The sequence below is a fragment of the Tenrec ecaudatus genome, chromosome 5 (assembly GCF_050624435.1).
Source record: "Tenrec ecaudatus isolate mTenEca1 chromosome 5, mTenEca1.hap1, whole genome shotgun sequence".
Lineage (NCBI taxonomy): Eukaryota > Metazoa > Chordata > Mammalia > Afrosoricida > Tenrecidae > Tenrec > Tenrec ecaudatus.
The window spans coordinates 168,377,831-168,394,041 of NC_134534.1; the positions used below are offsets into that span (position 1 = coordinate 168,377,831).

Here is a 16,211-nt window from a genome sequence, read left to right on the forward strand (position 1 = left end):
TAAGGCTAGAAGGAACAACTTGAACACAGGCCTGAAAGTGGGAAGAAGTATACAAGTTTGCAGTATTAAAAGATTCTGGATAAGACAGGCTGGATGAACTAACTGGAGGAAAAACAATGGGACTGACAGTTCCCGGGGGACTTGGGATAGGGGGAAGTGGGGGGGGGGGCTAAGGAAGTGGTGTTAACAAACCCAGGGACAAGGGAACAACATGGGATCCAAATTGGTGGTGAAGGGGAGGTGGCAGGCCTGGTAGGGAATCATCAAGGGTAAGGTTACGTAAAGAAGAGGTATAGCTGTAACCCAGGTGGGGCCGGAGCATAATAGTGGGGCAGGAGGAAAGTCAAGGGAAATAGAGGAAAGAGCTAGGAGACAAAGGGCATTTATAGAGGTCTAGACAAAGACATGTGCATGCAAATATATATATGAGGATGGGGAAATAGATCTATGTGCCTATATTTATAGGTTTAGTATTAAGGTGGCGGAAGGACTTTGGGCCTCTACTCAAACACTCCCTCAATGCATGAATACTTTCTTCTCTTAAATTGGCATTCTATGATGCTCACCTTCCCGACACAACTGCTGAAGCCACAATGGGTGAACAAGTAAATATGGTGAAGAAAGCTGATGGTGCCCGGCTATCAAAAGAGATAGTGTCAGGGGTCTTAAAGGCTTGAAGATAAACAAGTGGCCATCTAGCTCAGAAGCAACAAAGCCCACATGGAAGAACACACCAGCCTGTGTGATCACGTGGTCCCGAAGGGATCAGTTATCAGGCATCAAAGAACAAAAAATCATATCATTGGCTGCACACCTCCATGATACTATCACTGAGGACAAACGGGTGCATAAGCAAATGTGGCAAAGAAAACTGATGGTGCCCAGCTATTAAAAGAGATAGTGTCAGGGGTCTTAAAGGCTTGAAGATAAACAAGCGGCCATCTTGCTCAGAAGCAACAAAGCCCACATGGAAGAAGCACATCAGCCGTGCGATCACGAGGTGCCAAAGGGATCAGGGATAAGGCATCATCAAAAGAAAAAATCTTACCATAGTGAATGAAGGGGGAAGTGAAGAGTGGAGACCCAAAGCCCATTTGTTGGCCACTGGAGAACCCCTCACAGTGGGGTCTAGGGGAGGAGATGAGTCAGTTCAGGGTGCAACGTAGCACCGATGAAGAATACAGTTTTCCCCCAGATCCTGGATGCTTCCTCCCCCCCCAACTACCATGATCCAAATTCTACCTTGCAAGTCTGGATAGAGCAGAGGTTGTACACAGGTGCATATAGGAGCTGGAGGCACAGGGAATCCAGGGTGGATGATACCTTCAGAACCAGGGGTGTGAGGGGCAATACTGGGAGAGTAGAGGGTGAGTGGTTTGGAAAGGGGGAACTTATTACAAGGATCTACAAGTGACCTCCTCCCTGGGGGACTGACAACAGAGGAGGGGGTGAAGGGAGATGCCAGATAGGGCAAGATATGACAAAATAATAATCTATAAATTATCAAGGGCTCATGAGGGAGGGGGCAGTGGGGAGGGAGGGGAAAAAAAGAGGACCTGATGCAAAGGGCTTAAGTGGAGAGCAAATGCTTTGAAAATGATTAGGGCAAAGAATGTACAGATGTGCTTTATACAATTGATGTATGTATATGTATGGATTGTGCTAAGAGTTGTATGAGCCCCTAATAAAATGTTTAAAAAAAGATTCTGGAAGATGAAGCACAGGAGCATATTAGTAAGAATTGAGGTTGACTAGATCAGAAGTAGGTGCAACTGTGAAACCAAAATGAAAGAGTTTTAATTCTACAAACAATAGAAAACAATCAGACTGTTGAAGCAAGAAGAAATAAGAGGTATCTATCCTCTCTTTCGAATTCTGGAGCTCTTTGGAGCTCCCTGACATGACCAGCCCACTTCTGGGCTTCTTCCTCACTGCAGGTTTGAGGTTCAATTTTCTGGTCTGTGTAGTCAGTGACCCACTCCACACAGTCGAATGCCTTTGCATAGTCAATGAAATACCAGTAATAATCTTTTTGGGATTCTCTGCTTTCAGCCAAGATTACTGCGACCGTTGTTGTATGATTTTCAGCAAAATTTTACTTGCATGTGATATCAATGATGCTGTTCTATAATTTGAGCCCTCTGTGGGGTCACCTTTCTTTGGAATGGGTACAAATGTGGATCTTTCCCAGTCAGTTGGCCAAGTAGCTGTCTTCCTAATATTCTTGCATAGATGAGTAAGTGCTTCATTAGCTTGTTGAAAATTCCAGTTGGCATTCAGTCAATACCTGGAGCCGTGTTTGCGGTTAATGCGTTCAGTGCAGCTAGTACTTCTTTGAGTACCATTGGTTCTTGATCATATGCTACCTTCTGAATTGGTGAAATGTCGACTAGTTTTTTGTATATTAACTCCGTGTATTCTCCCATCTTATTTTGATGCTTCCTGTATCATTTAATATTTTGTCTTTACAATTTTTCAGTATTGCAACTTGAGGCTTTATTTATTTTTAGTTCTTTTAGTTTAAACATGCTGAATGTGTTCTTTTTTTTTAACTCTCAGTCTTTGCACATTTCATTATAATATTTGACTTTGTCTTCTCAAGGTACCCATTGAAATTTTCAATTCAGCTCATTGACATCATTTCTTGAGATGGCTTTAGCTAGTCTACTGTTTTTGTTTATGCTACTCTCCTATTAAAAGCAAGTTTCAAAGTGTCTTCTCATTTTTGCTTTGATATTTTCCTTCTTACCAATCTTTTTAATCACGTTTTGCTTCCTTCCTGAATGATGTTCTTATGTTCTCTCAGCGCTCATCAGCTCTTCTGTAATTAGTGTTCAGTGCATCAATTCTGGTCTTGAGAATATACTGGAAATTTAGACTGAACAGACTCAAAGGCATATTTTCCCTCCTGTGGACTTGTTTTCATTTTCTTCACCTTTAACCTAAGCTTACCTATGAGCAATCGAAGGTCGGTTCCCCAGTCAGCTCCTGGCCTATTTTTAGCTGCTGATAGTAAGCTTCTCATTGTCTTGCAAACTTCTATCATGCGATCTCTGGCTTCATTTCTATCACCAAGACCATATTTCTACCTACTCTTACTTCCTCTTTGCTTGCAACGTTTGCATCCCAGTCACCAATAATTATCATTGCAATCTTGATTGCATGTTTGATCAATAGACATTGGTAGAATTCTGTAATTTCATCACTGGCTTTTGTGTTTGGTGCATAAAATTTGACAACAGTCATATTGATTGGATTCCCTTGAATTTGGATGGATATGATCCGATCATAGAGTTGTATTTAGAGATTGATTTGGAAACATCTGTTTTGACAGTGTATGCAAAGCCCTTTCCTCTTGATTTTGTCATTCCTGGCACAGTGAACCATATGATTTTCTGAATCAAAACGGCCAACACCAGTCTACTTAAGCTCACTAATGCCCAGGGCATCGATAGTTATGCATACCATTTTAATTTCGACGATTTCCAGTTTTCCTGCATTCATATTGTGCACATTCCAAGCTCCAATCATTGATAGATTTTTACAGCATTTTCTTCTCATTTTGGGTCACGCCCATCAACAGACAAAGAGCTGGGAGGCTTCACTTCCCTAACGTCACCGTGGCCGACTCCACCAGCTCCGCTCCGAGAAAGCAGGTCTGCCTCAGTCACATTTCGAGCATCTTCTGACCTGAGGGGCCCATCTCCTGCGACGATCTCGGACCATGTTCTGCTTCGTTCATTCGGCTTTAGCATCACACCATGTTCTGAAGTTATGCATAAGGTTTTGAGCCGGCAGCCCATACCTACTTCATTGTCTGTTTTCAATATAGAAACTCCACTGAAACTTGTTCACTTTTGGTGATCCCAGAGCCTTTTGAAATACCAGTGACATAGCTTCCAGTGACAAGCCACCACCGTGTGACCAACAAATAGACAGGTGGTAGAATGGGAAGTCAAACAAACTGACCAAAACGGATCCTAAAAGTTTTCAAAGCGAGGAATATATTAGTTACTACTTGAAACAAGCAGCTTAGAATGAGGAGGGATGGTTTCTTTTTTCATCTTGAAGTAATTTTGTCTCGTAGGCCATATGATCTTTGTTCAACTGCTTAACTCTCCTGTTACAGCGTGCATGCAGCCATCGACAATACCTAAACAAAGGGACTGACCAGAGGTGGGATTCAGCTGGCTAGCTGGTTTGCCCCTGTGTGGCAGAACTAATATCTAATATTTTGTTGAGTGTGGTGAACCAGTTCTTAAAATGGCACTCGGAATCAGGGTTCTTCTGTAAGGTGGGCGGCTGGGCAGCTGCCCCAAGTGGCAATCAGAAATTTACATTCTTTACTCTTTTTTAATGCCCATCTGTCCAAGTGTGTCTTCTAATGTCCATTCTGCTCTAGTAATGGTCATTCTGTCTATAGGTACAAAAAAGTAGATGGAACTATGCTTGCAATATTTAGCTATTCATTTCATAAAATTCATTATACTTTTGAGGAAGTACTGTTTTTATTCCTTTGCACTTGTTACTTCAGTACACAAATATAAATGTAAAGTTAAAATATGCCAACAACCAGAAGGTGACATGCTGTCATTCATTTCAGCTTTGTGTTAACCCCCAAATTCCCATAAGATAAATGAAGGAATTACAATTCCTGAAAGTGCTCAAAGAGCTAAAAATTTTCTCAGAACAATTTGTAAGTACAGCATAAGCAGAGAGGGGATTTTCAAAGGTGAGCATAATCTGTTCAGAGAAAAGAAGCCGTCTAACTATTTCTAACATAGCACACACAACAACGGTTGTCTGATTGGCCCACCGCTGAAGGAATGAGCTCCTACTCCTCCAGTGGAAAGGCGGTGATGGATAAATCACACAGATAAAAGTGAAGACGATTGCAGGCCAGTTGCCAATAAGAAGCAATCGGGAAGAAACTTAAATAACAGTTTTATTGTTTTGTATCCATATTAATATTTCCATTAATATTTTAAAACTTCTTATAGCATAATCTGGTGTGGGTACCTCTTTTGTTCTTATTTAAGTATTAGCTATATGAAACAATAAACTACCTTTCAGTACCTCTTTTTTATGTACTTAAAGCAGTCACTAGGGAAGTGAATGGGTTAACTTATTGGAAGCCCACCACTGAGCATGGCTGCTCCCAAAACACGCTATTTCCCAAATCACGTGGCCAATGTAGGGCTGCAGTTTGCTGACGCCTGGCTTCGAACAACCTGTTTTATCTCACAGTTTATATGGACTTAGCTGGGCCCTTTCACTCGGGGTCTCTCAGAAGACTGCAGTCAAGGTGTGAGTTCAGGCTTGAGTGACTGGGCCTCGCTCTGCTTCCACGCTCACTCCGCTTGTCAGCAGAATTGGATTTAGGCTCAGGTCTTCCCACTTACAGTTTGGCAGCTTGTTTCATCAGTGGTAGCAACAGCTATGAAGCCACTGTCTTGTGTAACCTGATCCCATTACTTTTGTCACATGTTTTTTATTTAGAAATATGTCACTGGGTCTACCCTACAGTAGACGGACTTACCTTTACAGGCGCTTGAATACCAGTGCACAGGGATCACCGAGGGCCATCTTTGAAGGCTGTATGCTCAAGAGGGAAAGAAAGAGTTTCCTGCCAAAGTGAGGCCGTGTGGCGCCCAAGCCTGTGGACCTAGTATTCTAGGCTAGAAGATTAATCTAACGTGGCAGGACTTGGACTTTATCCATTGATGCCAGGACCTCTGAGGTTTCCTTTCAGGTATTTGCAGGTGTTTTTTGTGCTTTTCCCTACTACCACTGGACTGGGGCGGCAGGAGGAAGAGCTGTGCTTTCAGTCTCAGAAGCCAAATACTCAATCCCTGTCTTGAAGTTTAGAGAGCTGCATGTTTATAACCTTGTCTCTTGGCAGGTTTTCTAAATATAGGCATCATACTGGCTCTTTTAAAATCTATTTAGCCATGTCCTCAGTCCTCCATGACTTCTTGGAAATATTTAATTTTCTGGAATGCATTTGACCACTTTCTGCACACACATTTGAAAGGACAGATCTGATTTCCATCTCATTCCTTCTCTATGGCAAACAGTAAATCCCTACATCTGAGGTGGGGGGGGGGATAATTGGGTTGATCCCCATCATGTCTGCTACTACGAGATGTCACCTCAGTCGAACCATGCTGTTGTCGTGAGCTTGGATTTTCACATCTTGTTAAAAGGAGATGCTGGCCCTACCTACCTTGTCTGCACTGGGTTGTTCTTAAGGATCAGATAAGATCAGGGTTGAGCGAGCAGCTTAGAATCAATGCCAATAAGTTATATTGTTATTATTTTAAAACATACCAGAGCGGTTTGCTGTTTTAAGAAAATGTGGGGTAGACACATCTTACATCTGTGAGTTTTCCTGGGGCTGAACTGTCTATGCGCTGTGCTCCCCGGTGAGAGGAAGGGCTGAAAAACAATACTGAGCAGCTACTCAGTGCTGTCCAAGATGAGGGGACTTCACCTTTGAGAAAGAAATTATTGTTTCTAGCTACAAAATCAGAAAGAGGACATACCAGCAGTTCAGTCGAGACTAGCATTGATCCCAGGACTAACCCCATTTAGGGTGGCTGAGCTGGCACATGGTGAATCCAGTGGCCGCCCTGCCTGGTCTTGCTTTCCTGGTAGTGCTGGGTCCCTGTGACAATTTGAGAGGCATGGGACGGGGCTAGACAGGGACCGGGAAGGAGGGCGTCTGCTCTGAATGCACCTGAAAGGATCGATTAATGGTAGGATAGTATCTGTGCCTGGGGGATCTTCCAGGGAGCTTTACGTTCTAGATCTTATTTCAGAGTTCGCATCCAGGTAGGAGACTAGCTTGGGGAAAGGCCAGATCCAACTCAGCTTTTGCAGAGTATAGGATGGAGCTCCGCCCCCCCCCCCCCCCCCAGTAATTGTTCTGAATCCAGCCGTGGATATACTTTGCTTTGTTAGGCTTATTGCACCAAGAATACTGATTGAAATGCGTGTGACTTTTATGATGTAGTGTTTCTGGACTGAGGTACATTTTTCAAGGGTGGGTTTTTGGCCTGAAAGCCTAGGGTGGTAAAGAAATGAATACAGGTGGGGAGCTCTCTCTCAGGAGAAAGCAAGAGGAGGAAAGACACGGGTTTGGAAAGGGTTGAGGTCAGCTCCTTGTCAATACCTCGCTTTGCTTTTAAGGTCCAATTTGTCTCTGCTGCAGTGCAGACAGGAAGGAGTGTATGCATCTCACCCAAACTTAGGGAGACTTTCAGCTCGTTGATGATGAGCTTTTGAAAAAAGACAAAAATAAGCTAGTTACTAAGCCCTTTTATTGCAGGCTTATGTTTTCAACAAAGCTATCTTACTATTTTCTACCTGATTCTTAAATGTTGGTGTTCCCTGGGGATTTATCCCATTTGTATTCAATAGACATTTTCTCTCTGAGTAATCTCCTTCCGTCTCATGATTTCAACTCTCTTCTGTATGCCAGACTCCTAATTCTGCATTTCCAAATATATACTGTAGCACGTCCAAGACGGAACACTTTATCTTGTCTCCCCAATCTGTTTTTCCCAGTGTTCTTGAGCCGAGTGTACAGCATCCGCATCCCCCTTGGAGTCTCAGCTTCAAGCATCCTTGACTCCTTCCTCCCTCGTTTCAGAGACCACAAAGCTGATGCATTTTCTCTCTCAAAATCAACCCCTTTTCTCCTCCCCACCTAGCCATTTTCCTGGTCTAGGTCTTGTTATTCCTGAAGGCTCTTAACTCTTAATTAATCTTCCTGTCATTACTTTTCCTTTCCTTAGGATCCGTCTTCCATTCTGTCCTAGAATTATTCATAAATGGTTTTGCTTCTCTTCTGGTCAAGAATATATCGTGTGTTTTATCTTTCTACCTGTGGCATCTCCCAATCCGACAGTGTAGCATTGAAGGTACTCCACAGTGCCTCTGCTGGCCTCATCTCCAGCTGATTCCCCAGGAGGACACACCTCCCCTTGTGTCATCACCTTCAACTCCTCACCATTTGCAGAAAATCCAATTCTTTCATTCTTGTTCTGTGCTTAGGCGCCTCTGGGTAGTGTTGGTGCTTAGTGCATGTGGCTACTACCTGAAAGGGTGGAGGTTTGAGTCTACCCACACATACTTCAGAAGAGAGCTCTAGTGATCTACTTTTGAAAAATAGCCAGTGCAAATCCTATGGGGCACAACTTACTCTAACACACAGAGGCTTGTCATGGTTTGGAGTCAACTCAATGTGCCTTCCGCTTAGACTGTGTTTTCCCTCCCCTTCCTGGGGAAAAGATGTCTGTTCTCAGCCAGCTCCAGTGCCACGTCTCGATAGCCTTTCTTGATCTCCTCCTCTTCTGCCCCCTCTCCTTCCTCCCTTTTCGGCCTCCCCTTCCTTATGATCATTCTCCTTTTCCTCTCATTTCCCCCACCCCTCTCTCTAATTTCTCCCCATCAACAACACCCCTGCTCAGGGCTCTCAGAGTACTTGTGTGTCTGTGTGAACCACGTACTTGAAAAATACTTGCGGGGGATGGGGAGAGAGCTAATAGAGAGATGCAGTGTGTAGCAGCGTCCATGACCAAGCATGGCCAGAAAGAGCCCGCATTCAGGAGGCTGTACAGATCACGGAGTCCTTGTTTGGCTGTTTGTGTGTAACAAGCTGGAGTTCTCACAGCCCACACTTTCCTAATCAGCTGTCACTGGTAAGGAGAGCCTGTCTCCCCTAAGGAAGGGTCTAGCGTCTGGAGGCTTGCTACGCTGGAAGATGCTGCTATGGGCCTGACAGGTTGCTGGCGAGAAGTGCTTGAAGGCTCAGGAAAGAGGAAGTCCACACCAGCTCTTTCTGGAACTGGTCCTGTAAACAGACTGACCACAGCCTCCGAGGCATGAATAGAATGCTGCTTTCAATGCTCTAAGGGCACTTAGCCTTTCAAGGAGCCCTGTTGGGAATGCTTTTGTAAGGCCAGAAGGCTTTTGAACATTTAACAATCACCTGTGCTCTGAGTGAGTTTGGTTTGGGAGCTTAGCGCCCTAACGCCTCTGCAAAGCCTTGCCAGTTTTAGTGGCTGTAGGCCGGAGGCAGCAGAGCCTTATAGACAGAGCAGTGCAGTTCTGTTGTTTTCTCTTTATAAACAAGTACCTTGGGGGTTTGCCAGATAGATTTCCTTCATGCCTTTTTGTTTGTTTGTTTATTTTAATGAAAAGCTCTCCTGGCAGATGTCAAAAAGCCACTTCTAGGTCATCGATAGCCTCCTCTCCCCTCCCCATACAACAACACCACTTCCTCTTCCATGCCAGCTGACTGTGCATTTCTCTGCCCCACATCTGTGCAACCGTCCAGCAGATTCCGTATTCTGCTGAAGCCCTAACCTTTGCTCTGTAAGCAGCCCCTCGACCCTTGAGATTTGTCAGCAGGCCACAATGAATAGGCAGCCTCTTCTTGAATTTGTTAGTAGCTTGGTTTCCTTTCTTTCTCTGATGAACCTGATGCTGCTCCGAACTACCTCCCCGGAGCGCAAGCCTTTTTAGGGCATGGTTGCATCTCTCCCGTGCGCTGTGAATCTGTATCCCAGCTGTCCCGAGCTTCTCTCAATGATGGCGCTTCAAAAAGTTCGTGGAAAAATCCTGTTCTCTTTCTATTTCATTTTTCCCGTGAACTTTTTGGAAATCCTCCCTTCTTCTTTGCCCCTTACTGTCTTCTTCTCCTCCTTTTCTTAATGCCACATTTCCTTATGGAAATGCAACCAGTCCCTGCATATCTAGGTGAAATGCGACCAGGTGAGCAGTTCAAAATCACCAGTCCCTCCTTCTACCCCCATAAAGGGTGACAGTCTCAGACACTCCCGTTTTCAAGGCTCGCTGGGAGTCTGCATCCACTTGATGGAGGAGAGAGTTTGCACACTGTGTACTCGGACAGTTCATCTCCTCTCTCAGAATCTCTGTCCCCACCGTCTGGGGTGGACCGTTACAATCGTAGGGTTTCTATGGCTGGCTCTCATAAGAAGATCCACAGGCCTGCAGTGCAGTGACTTATTTAATATGACTCTGCTAGCCATAGCCTTTGTTACGCCTCCCCAACAACTTTCACTTTCCTGGTGGGCCTGGGTGAGAAGGGGGGGGGGGAGAAATGCTGACTTGGACAGTCTGATTCGGCTGTGAGTGATTGTTACTAGGGTTACTGGTAATTGCCATCCTTATGGGTATACAATCAGCTGTCCCCAAAGCAGGAGGGAGGGAGCCCACTGCCAGCAGAAGAGAAGAGCCAGGGGGAAAGTATGTTTTCTGGACAGCAAGGTCCCTGCCCATCGAGGATCCTCATTCCAGGAGACAGCTTTGACACCAGAGGAGAGGCAGTGGAGCAGCACCCGCAGAACCAAGAGCCAGGGCAGGAGACACAGTGGTGGGCTTCCTGACCCACAGAGCAAAGACAGCTGAGTGCTGCTTTGTGGAGGCCGATGGGTGGAGCGGGGTCCTTTAGGCACTTAATGGAGGAGCTGGATCTGCTAATGCTGGAGCTGGAGCTGAGCTCAAGCCTTCAATTGACAATGAGTGGAGTAACATGACCTTTGGGCATGTATTGGAATCCCTGAAAGGGCTTTGTAACATTGCCTGAGCAGGACAAATACCAGGCCAAGAGGCTGGGGACCAGAGAGAGAGAGGCTTGTCTTCAGACAAGGTAGAGGAGAAACTGCTCTGACCGAACTGTATTTACAACCTGAATTGTCCTATTAAACCCCACACTTGTGAGCACCTCCTGCGAGTTCTGCATGTCTTGGCAATGAATTATGCTGTGGGAAGGATGGGTTGGCATCAGAATAGGATATAAAGGATGGAGAGTGGAGGCATTTCTGACCTTTGCTTTGTGGCACTTAACCTTGGGAGCTGGATGAGGTCAGAAATGATTCCTCACACTGTTTATCCAAGGTCTTTTTCTATATTGTCTTAGTCTGTTCAGCAACTTGGAAGCCTCTGCTGACTGATGAGTGGTGGGTGTGCGTGAGGGTCTGTTCAGCAACTTGGAAGCCTCTGCTGACTGATGAGTGGTGGGTGTGCGTGAGGTGACTTGACCAGGAATTGAGTCTGATCTTCTGAATGGAAAGCGAGAATGATGCCACGGAGCCATCAATGACACATCTCCCCGCATATGTCATTGCCAGGTACCATTGAGTTGGTTCTGACTCATAAGGACCCTGCATACAAAAGGCCAAAGCACTGCCTGTCCCTGGGCCATCCTAATAATTGTTGCTGTGCCTGAGCTCATGGTTGCAGCCATTGTGTCCATCCCTCTCATCTAGGGCCTTCCTCTTTTGTGCTGACCATCTACTTTACCCAGCTCCATGGCCTTGTTAATGAGAAAACGTCTAAATCAGAGCCTGGCCATTGTGCGTATTTGCCTTAGAATGGGTCTTCTAAAGAAGCAAAACAAAGGGAGACAGTGGACGGTGTAAAGATATGAAAATAAAAAATATTTATTAATTATCAAGGGTTCATGAGGATGGGAGGGAAGGGAAAAGAGAGGAGCTGATACCAAGGGCTCAAGTAGAAATGATGGCAATTATATACAAATGTGCTTGGTATAATTGATGTATGGATTGTTATAAGCTGTAAGAGCCCCCAATAATATTATTTATTAAAATTTAAAAAGAGAAGTAAAACCAGCAAAGCTTTTAGATAGTTGTAGAGGCTGACAAGTCCCACGCCCATGGATCAGATGTCAGGCCAGAGACTTCTCCTGACTCATATTGCCAACAGGAAGGATGGACCCAAGATCATCAGGTCAGATAGCAGGCTCTGGGTCATAGACTACAGAGACTAAAGAATCCCCACATCAGCAAGTAATATGACAGGCTGCTGGCCCAGGGTCCAAAAAGCAGAAATCCGATGATGAGCGCCCAGTTCATGACCCAGAGTAAGCAAAGTAGGCTTTTCCAGAACATCCATATATTATCAGTATAGGCCACGTCCTCATGGAAACTCCCTTTCAACTTCTTGGCTGCTCATAGCAAATCTTAACAGGAGGTGATTACCGTGTATTAGGTCTTTTTATGGGAGATGACTACATCTTAACTGCCAAACCAGAGAATCTTGGCCCAGCCAAGTTGACATACGAGGGGGTGTCCAAAAAAAAAACACCCTGGAATTCACCCCACCCCAAAAGTTATATATGTAAATTAAAAAATAAGACAACCTTCAAAGTACTCTGTATTACACTTAATTCATTTGTCAAATCTGCGATTCCATTTTTGGAAACATTTTTTTCAAACTCATCTGTTTGGATGGCTGAGAACCTCCCTCATTTTTTTCTGTACCTCTTCTACGTCATCACATCGCTGTCCTTTCATGTTCCTCTGCATTCGAGGAAACAAAAAGAAGTTGCACAGAGCGAGGTGAAAGGTGCTTGGGACAAGAGAGGCATGCTGTTATTTGCCAAGAACTGGCACACTGAGATGGCTGCATGAGCAGGTGCATTGTTGTGGTGGCAAAACCAGTCCTCCATCTGCCACAAATCAGGCCCTTTTGTTTTTTAGTCATGCACTGTTCTGCAATTTATTCAGAATCTCTAAATAGAAAGCTTGATTGACAGTCTGACCTGGTGGAATGAACTCCAAATGCAGTACAGGTCAACATTTTCGTTCATTCGAGAACTTGACAGACGTCCAGAACGAGGCTTGTCATCAATCAACATTTCACCTTTTCTGAAGCAACAAAACCACTCATACACTTCAAACTGGTCAACATCACAGCAGTTTCTGTGGCAATTTTCCCGAGCAAAAAACAAAATTTCACAGCCGCACACTGTTCTCTTAAATTAACAATCACAAAATAATAAGGTTAGAATGAAACTGCTTTCACACAAAAATTTTTTTACTGTGACCAGAAAGAACCTTTCCAGGTGATGCCACTGGGTGCACTAACTCAGATCAAGTTTGTTGATGCTTGCCTAGCGGGGAAAATGCATACTGCGAAAGCTCTGGACAGTGGAGCTTTTTACTGATGTTTGGGGAGGTACCCCCTCGTACAGCATGAATCTTCAGTGCTCATAAATGTTTTTCTTTCCCCCCCCTTTCATGTAGCTCTTTTCTGATCTTACTGACTAGAAGGAAACTTTGCCTCTCTAGGATTCTTATGCATTTGATTGCCTTTAGGGCTACAGGTACTCTCCACATGTACTATAATTATTATAAGTGAGCTTTATTCTTCTATAGACCAGGAAACTGTTAGCAAAGGGGCAATGGGTAGTGTTTGGCCCTTTGTCCTGCACAGTGCCTAGCCCAGTGCCTTGCCTGGGTTGGTGCTCTGTGAGTGCTGTTGAGCATATGGGCATTCTACTCAGAACTTCTAATATCAATCTTTCAACAGTGATCAGATCCCCATGGAGACAGCCTGCCTGCCTACTTGTCTTTCATTATGCTTATTACTAGCAGTGGTTTTGCTATATATGCAAATGTATTTTTAAGAGGAAATAAATGAAGGCGTAGGCCTTAACATGTGGGTCCCAAAGTTCTCTAATACAAATCGCCATGGTAACATAGTGGCCTTCACATTTTACCTGTTAAGAAGATGAATGCTCCTATTGACAGTGGAGAGTGGATTAGCCACCATTGTCCATTGTTGTATGAAGCATCCCTTGTACTGAAAGACTGTTCTTCATTACCAACAGACCTTTACTCAGCAGGTGATGCATTAGGCGGCAGCCCTGGTTTCTGCACCACCCTCTTGCCTGATTCTATTCTCTGCTTTCCAGGGACTAAAAACCTTGTTTCTCCTGAAATAAATCTTATGACATTACCAAGTAGGCTGTAAAATAGCCCAGTGTGAGCCGCTGGCTGGGCTGTAGCAGTGGGGCTGGGGGCTGCACACCGCACTGGGTTGGTTCCAGGCCTACAAGAAAACTAGAGACATAGGAACATATCAGTAAAGCTTAAATGTAGCACGTCAGTTTGAAGCTGCCTGTATGACATCAAATGGCTCTGATTGATCTTCTTTTGACTTTTGTATCCACTAGCAGCCCACACCTAGTGCTGCCTGTTGATGACAAACATTTACCTCTCTCACTGTATAATTGGCCTGCCCGCGGAGTTCCTTCTATACTGCAGCATGATGGAAAGACAGAGGTGTAAGGTACTGTTTCTGGCTGGTTTGTTTTTTTTCAGATTACTATTGGTCACAAGTTATATTTGATCACAGAATACACTGCAGGCACAGTAGCCCTAAATGTTGGTAGTGACCCAGGAGGGCATCACTCCCAGGGGTTACTCCTTATTCCTGGAGTTTTGTTTTTCCTTTCTGGCTTTTCAGACCAAAGAGTGCCTTGTTAGTCAAGTTTCTGGATGTTGTGTAAAGTTGGTCCAAGCTGATAGGTACTGACAAAGCTAAAATAGTCTTAACAAATCAAATCACGGATTGAGACTTTATCTAGGATCTGTGAAGCTGTAATTCTTTATGGGGAACAGATAGTCTTGAAGAGACAGCGCTTATGATTAGCAGTTCAACACTTAGTCGACTGAGACACCGTAGCAAAGGACAAATATATGTCCACCCTATGGGTCCTTCTCACTAACAGGCCATGCATACAGTAGTATGACAAACTCAACTGTGTTTGTCCCCTAGTGTTAGGCCATAGACTATAGATGGGCGTTAGACTATAGATGGGCGTTGACCATCAGGTTGTTGTTTGGTGATATTGATTTTGTTCCAACTCATAGCAACCCTGTGCACAACAGAATGAAACACCTCTCGGTGCTGTGCCATCTTCAGTGTTTTCTATGTTTGCGTCCATTGTTGCAGACAGTGTGTCAACCCATCCCATGGAGGGCCTTCCTCTTTTTCTCTGCCCCTCTACCAAGCCTGCTGTCCTTTTCCAGAGACTGGCCTCTCCTGGTAACCTGTCCAAAGTGACTATCGTAGAGGTATGGAAGCCACTAGCCAACCCTGCACAGTCCAAAAGAGAACAGCCCTCCTTAGCCCTGAATATCTGTGAGACGGCCGAGATGCCTCATCTCATAAAGGGCTTTTATGACAGATGAGTCTCTGAATCAGCGGTTCTCAACCTTCCTAATGCTGTGACCCTTTAATACAGTTCCTCCTGTTTGGGTGACCTCCCAACCGTAAAATGATTTTCGTTGCTACTTCATAACTGTCATTTTGCTGCTGTTATGAATCAGGCGACCCCTGTGAAAGGGTCATTTGTCCCCCAAAGGGATTGCGACCCACAAGTTGAAAACCGCTGTTCTAAATAGATATCCAGATGCTTGTCAGAGAACATTTGTCTCGGCATGCTCATGGGGAAATTTGACCTCCTTAGTCCGGAGTCATTTTGGCATAGAGACATCCAAGTCCATCACGCTCAGATTGAAATTCGTGCTGTGCCATCAGCTGGCTTTCTGAACCTTCTTGGACTTTCTTTGAAGGAGAGCTGTCTGTTAAGGAAAAGCAGACTTAGGAGCCTGGGAGCCTTTTGTTTGAACAGTAACCTGGGCCTTGCACCACCCTAAAGCAGTGCTTCTCAACCTGTGGGTCATGACCCATTGAGGGACAAATGACCTTTTCACAGGGGCCACCCAATTCAAAACAGTAGCAAAATGACAGTTATGAAGTAGCAAAGAAAATAATGTTATGATTGGGAGGTCACCACAACATGAGGAACTGCATTAAAAGGTCACGGCATGAGGAAGGTGGAGAACCACTGCCCTAGAGGAATCAGGATGGCTTAGGGCAAAGCAAAGGATTCCTAGTGGCATGGTGGGTTAAGGATCGGACTGCTAACCACACAGTTGGCAATTCAGGTCCTTTAGCTACTCCTGAAGAAGGGTGAGGCACTTGGCACTCATAAAGATTCACATCTTGGAAACTCTATGGAGTACCGTATATACTTGTATATAGCCGAGTTTTTCAGCACAAAGAAAGTGCTGAAAAACTGGGGTTCGGCTTATACACTGGCCAGTGGTACCCCAGTGAGATGTAACATCTCACGGGTGATTTCCGTTCCTCCGCTGTTCATTCAAAGCCCCGCTGACACTGCAGGGCTTTGAATGTTGGTTTACCCACAGAGCTGTCCTATGACATGGACGGCTCCAATTCGCAGAAGCACCCGTGGTGGTTCATGTACGCCGGCAGCTGAACTGGTAAGGATGTGTCTGTGGCTGCGCTCCATCTCTCCCCTCTGGTCTCTGTGTTAATTCACATCCTACATTTCCCACCCTAGGCTT

General features: G+C 44.8%; 1 protein-coding gene across 1 annotated transcript in view; it reads left to right on the forward strand.

Annotated features, from left to right (window-relative positions):
• Positions 1-16,211, forward strand: part of CHCHD6 (coiled-coil-helix-coiled-coil-helix domain containing 6) — a 375,967-nt gene that overhangs the window by 131,678 nt on the left and 228,078 nt on the right. The window lies entirely within an intron of this gene.